Source organism: Gavialis gangeticus, unplaced genomic scaffold, assembly GCF_001723915.1.
Source record: "Gavialis gangeticus isolate Ggan-Ray unplaced genomic scaffold, GavGan_comp1, whole genome shotgun sequence".
Lineage (NCBI taxonomy): Eukaryota > Metazoa > Chordata > Crocodylia > Gavialidae > Gavialis > Gavialis gangeticus.
In genome coordinates, this window is record NW_017729025.1 from 34182376 (window position 1) to 34187966 (window position 5591).

Below are 5591 nucleotides of genomic sequence, written 5' to 3' on the forward strand. Positions count from 1 at the left end.
GTAGACAGCCCCCCCCCCCCCGGGGGCGATGCTGGGCTCCCTCCTTCCAGCCGGGGGCAGAGTTCCCGGCTCGCTCGCCCCGCGTGGCCGCGCTGTGCAGGCCGGCCGGCCGCCTGAGCTAGTGAACCGCGAGAGCGGGCTGCGGGGGCGGGGGCCGGCGCCAGGCTGGGTGGCGGGGGGAGCTCTGCCTCTGCGCTTCATCTGGGACAGATTCAAGGTGCTTGTGAACCCTGAGCCCAGCTCCACTCGGGTGTGGCAGCCTGACATGTGGAGCACCCTGCCTGAACTCAGTCGTGCTGCTCTGGATTTACTCCCGTTTGCCTGAGAAGACACTGGACCGTTATCTGATTAAAACGGGACCTACTGTTGAATGGGCCTGGGCAGAGCTGATACGCTGGCTGCCAGATATTTGTACTGTTCTGCTGTGGGATTTGGGAGTGCAAGCACTACAAGAGGTTCAGGTGTTAACTTTAACTTGCATAGCACTGATGCATGATTTCCACCAAAGTGAGCTTTGCTGCTCTCCAGCTAGGGGTGGTAGGGACAGTGTGAACTGACATAACCACACTGAACAGTTTTTGCATTCAGGGACAAGAAAACAATTTGCTTGATGCAACTTTCCAATCTTCTTAATCAACAATTTGCCTTAAACTGCAATATGATGCCCTCCGATTAAAATAATAGGCTTGGATTATAGGCCATTATCTCTTGCTGTTTATACCTAATGATATTAAAGCAATACATACTGAGAGACATTGCAATTGCTGCAAAGTTATTTTTGTTTTTTAACAAAATGAATGAGTTACCTGAAATGAGACCAAAACCATCTTTTCTGGCAACTTTGTTTACGTGCAGTAGTGTGTTAACTTGAGAAAGGTTCATTGCACAAAATTCAGGCTCTGAACCCATTCGGTGCTTGGGAAGTGTTTGGACTTATCTTTATTTTGAGAAGTCCCTCCCTTTATGACATAATTCTAGTATTTCTCTCATTCTTGTCTGTCTCTATTTTGCTGCTGTTTGGGGGTTTTTTGTTGGTTGGTTGGTTGGTTGTTTTTTTTCTTTTAGAGTGGTCTGAGTACATAGTACCCCACAAATATCCCTGATTTCTCAACTAAGCTGTATTCAGAAGTTATTGGTGATATTTGAAGGAAAGATTCTAGAGCAGAAGTATGAATTGAAAATAGTGTCCCCCCTTCTTCTTTTATTTTTTACCTCCCAGTCCTCTGTTTAAGGAAGTAGTAAAATAATTTCCTTCTATGGGACTTAAGAGTCTATTTGTACAAAGGCACACTGCTATGTAGAGCCCTCTCCATTAAAATTCCTGTAGTTCAGCAAAGGAATTATTTACCCTTCAGGGTAAATTCCATAGATTAGTACTGAGTTCATGAAAAGAAACACAGGAGGGAATTTGAAATGTGCATTTGCTATTACCTCACCACATGCACAGTGATTATCACTGTGTCTGTTGTCTCACGGTGGAGGATGGCTGTGTTGTGATAGTTAGTGGGTGGTCAAATCAAGGTGTGTTGGTTACACAAGTAACTAAGGAGGCCAATGGGAGACAAGTAGCCCCTTCCATGATTTCACATTTCCACACATCCTTTAAATCCACCTGCTGCTGTGATTGTTCCTTGTCTTTTGATTTTCCTCAATGGTTGGTTAGTGTTTGAAATGCACAGCAGCTACCTCTACATTGATTCACCATTGGTGAGCTACTGTGTGCCTTTGCAGCATGTCATGTAAGAGAGCCCTCAAATCCTGCTAGGCAGCCTCATTGTTTCTTGCTGAGTTCTAGCTTGCTGCAAAGCACCTACTAGGTCATTCTTGGGTCATCTGTTTGTACACGTTCAGCCCAACACAACTGAGCCCTTGCAATTAATGGTTCAGTTTTCAGTCGGTATGCTGCAAAACCTCAGTATTTATCACTTTAACATGCCAGTGAACTGAAGCAAGATCACAGGAAGCTTTGTTGTGGTCTCTCTAGCTCCTGATTGTGCCTCTGTATACTCTCTCATGTCTGTACAGCAGAGTTGTCAGTCCCACTGCTTTGTAGACTCTCCATTTAGCTTGGTGGATTCACTGAATAAGAATGGAATCCGTGGAGGGATTAAACTTCCTGTTAATGCCACCAGTGCCCAGTCAGCAACATACTAGAGTTCCTGGGTGGTTTGTTTAGTGACTTTGACTTTGCTCACATCTAGAAAGATTGAGCAGTTTCCCAGTGGCGTGGAGACATGTTCTTTTGAGGCATTGGTTGTTCTGTCCCATATGGCTGTACAGACTAGTGTGAAAAGAATTGGTCCAAGACCACATCCTAGCTTCAATCCATTCACGTCGGGGAAAGGTCACTGGTAGTCCTGATGTAGCTGCACCTACCTTTGTGGAGTTAAGTACTGTTTGGGACTCCTCACATTGTTCTCTGTGAGGCTCTGGAGCCTCTCCGTAAGGATCCAGAGCCTGACTTGACTGGCCATGACCGCTTTTGATATCAACAAAACTCTCAACAAGTAGAGACCTTGGTTTTGTCCTCAGTGCTTTTCCTGGATTTGTCAGGTGACAGTGATCATATTTATTGTTCCTGAAACTGCACTGTGACTTTGGGATTTTCTTGCCCTCTCTGCATGAGCAAGCGGTTGAGGTGCATCTGAACTAGAATCTCACTAGTGGCTGCACACACCAGATGTTTATGAGATAAGCTTTACTTCAGCTGTTATGGATATCCGGTGGGAATATGCACAGTGATGCAGCTCTAGAATACCTAATGGTGCCTAGCATTTATAAATATATATATCACTTTTAACCTGTAGATCCCACTTCATTTTGTAAACGCAAATAAGAATTATTATCCACACTTTACAGATGTGGAACCTGCTACTCAGAGAATTTAAGTGACTTCTGCATCATACAGGAACTCAGTAGCAGCACCAGGAATACAGGCCCAGACTCCAGTTACATCTAATGCTATATTCATTGCAATATCCCACCTCTCTAGTTAAAAGTTAAGTTGCTTTTAAAATGGGCCAAATTTTATTTCAGTTACATGTTTCTTTGAGAATTGAATTTGGCCTTCACTGTACAAAGCTAACTTTTCCATCCAAACCCTGAGTTATGGACTATTAGCAGAATAAACGCATTGTTTTGGTCACTACCAATAACCTATTATCTCTGCAAGCAGACCTCACTGTTTGCATAAGGTGAAGAATGTTTTTATTGGATGGGGGGTAAGAACACTTGAAACATTTTGTGCCCAATCTTGATCCCTTTGAAGTCAGTTGGAGTTTTGCCATTAACTTCAATGGTAGCAATGTTGTTATCATAGTGGGAAGAGAGCTTTCAAACTAAGAAAAGAAAGAGATGGATAGAGGGAGGCTTGGGAGCACAAGAAAAGAATGGGATAGCATTGGTCGGCAAGGGCATATATATACATGTTGGATGTCAGCTCCAACGGATGCTGATTAGCACACATCAGAACAAACTCGATTAATTGAGGCTGCTGGAGCCTGCAAATTAGCACGCTCTCGCAGCCTCCATATCTCGTGTATTCAGCATCCCCACACTTGGTGGCAGGGGTGCTTCAACTAAAGCTCGTTCAAACGAGTTTTAGTTAAAGTGCCCTGCTGCCATTGTGAAGCACAGGATGCTGAATACATGCAATGCTGCAGGTGCTTTAATTAGAGCAGCTTTTGGATCCACTCTAATTAAAGTGCCCCCCACTCCACCCTGGAGCACATGTAAAAATGCCTCAAGATAGGGAGTAGGTGCTAGAACATCATCAGCCTATCTGTCAATTTTTCTGTAGACATGATGGCATTTGCCTTAGGGACCCAAAGCAAATCTTGCAATCAAAAGCCCTCTATGCAACATTTCATCGCAGAAGAATCTTTTTAATGGTTAATATAATTCTTCCAATTCAGTTTTATTTTTGACATTTTTAGTTCTGTCATAACTAAACTGGTGAATTTCTGTGGTGTGGCTCATTATTTGAACTCTACACTTAATGGCTTATGACAGGGCTGTCCAACTTCAGAACAGCCAGGGGCTGCCGCATACACCCCCAGTCACACACTGCAGGCCACTTGCTGTGGTGGCACTTATTGTGCCGGCTGCCAGGACCCCTACTGTACAACCAGTGTAGGCCTTGCTGCCCCCACCCTCACTACGTGAGCAGCATGAGCTCCCACCTACTGCCACTGCCACGTGAGCCCAGGCCTGCCACTGTGTGATCAATGGAAATCCACTTTCCCCTATTGTCTACTGCTGTCCTACCCCTGATACTCTAGTCATTGCAGCAGCAGAAGCAATGTGGGGGGCTTGATAGCACAGAGACTGCAAGTTCAAGGCCATAGTAGAAGTGCTCAGATTCCAACGAATCTATGAATCTGCTAATACTTTGTCACAAGGACATGGAAAAGGGAAAGAAAGGAGCAATGGGGGAGTGGGAGCTGGCTGGGAAGCCAGGGTCCTCACATTAACCCTGAATGCAGTCCGAGGGCTACTAATTGAACAGCCATGGTTTATGATATCAGCAGTCTCTCTCTCGCTTCCCCTGTTTTTCTCATCCACACTGATTTTATAAATAACACTAATGTAATTTAAAAATCCAAGTTTAAATTGACATTGCCAGCAGGTCATGCCTGTTATTGGAAATGATCTGTTCTCATTTACACACCAATTTACAGTGGTGCAATTCCACTGAGTTCAACAATTGGATTTGATTGATGTATTTAAGCAGGCCAATTAATTGACTCGCAAAATTAGGCCTGATAACTTTATGTTTCTATTATCAACTTAATTGGTTAGATCAGGGGCGCTCAACCTCTGGCCTGTGGGACAAATGTACCCCGTGGAGCTGTGGCATCCCCTCCCACACAGGAAGGTTGGGGCCAGGCCACACCCCCTTCCCTAAGTGCAGCTGGGTTGGGGCTGGACTGTGCCACCTTCTCTTTGTCGGGCTAAGCTATGCCCCCTTCCCTCTCTCTGCAGCTGGATCAGGGCTGGGCCAAAACCCTTCACCCTGCATGGTGGATTGGGGCTGGGCTGCCCCTCTGCCTTCTTCACACAGCTGGATGGGGCCTTGCCACACGCACCCCAGGCGCCAGATCAGGACCGTTGGCTGGATCTGACCCGAGGATGGATCAGGCACTGCCCATCCGGCCTGCCAGACGAAAAGGTTGAGCACCACTGGGTTGGATTATAATGTGTAGTTTTTTTTCTTTTTTTTTGAACTAAAAGAGTAAAACCAGCACAGCTTTGTACTAGAAGTACAACGCTGGTGGGACAGAGAAAAGCAATGCCAGTTTAAAGGAAATGGAACTGCCAGCTGGATGTTTGAACATGGCCAAATCATGATGAGTTTTTATATTTGCTTTTTTATTTGAAAACTCAGGTTTTCAATATTTTATTAAGTAGAGAGTAAAAGGTAGAAGTCATTGCAGTTAAGCGTTGTTAAAAGCCAAAAGAACAGCTCCCATTTTAGACAGTGAAGCAGGGGTGATTTCAGGGCATCGCAACAGAGGGTAATAAGAGTGAAGGAATAAGCACCAGGCTCACTGACATACAAACCACGCACCTTTTCCTGTCATCTTCTTCTG

At 45.1% G+C, this 5591-nt stretch overlaps 1 protein-coding gene across 1 annotated transcript in view; it reads left to right on the top strand.

The window, feature by feature from the left end:
- CLMN (calmin) overlaps positions 1-5591 on the top strand; it is a 156894-nt gene that overhangs the window by 322 nt on the left and 150981 nt on the right. The gene's annotated exons all lie outside the window — the stretch shown is intronic.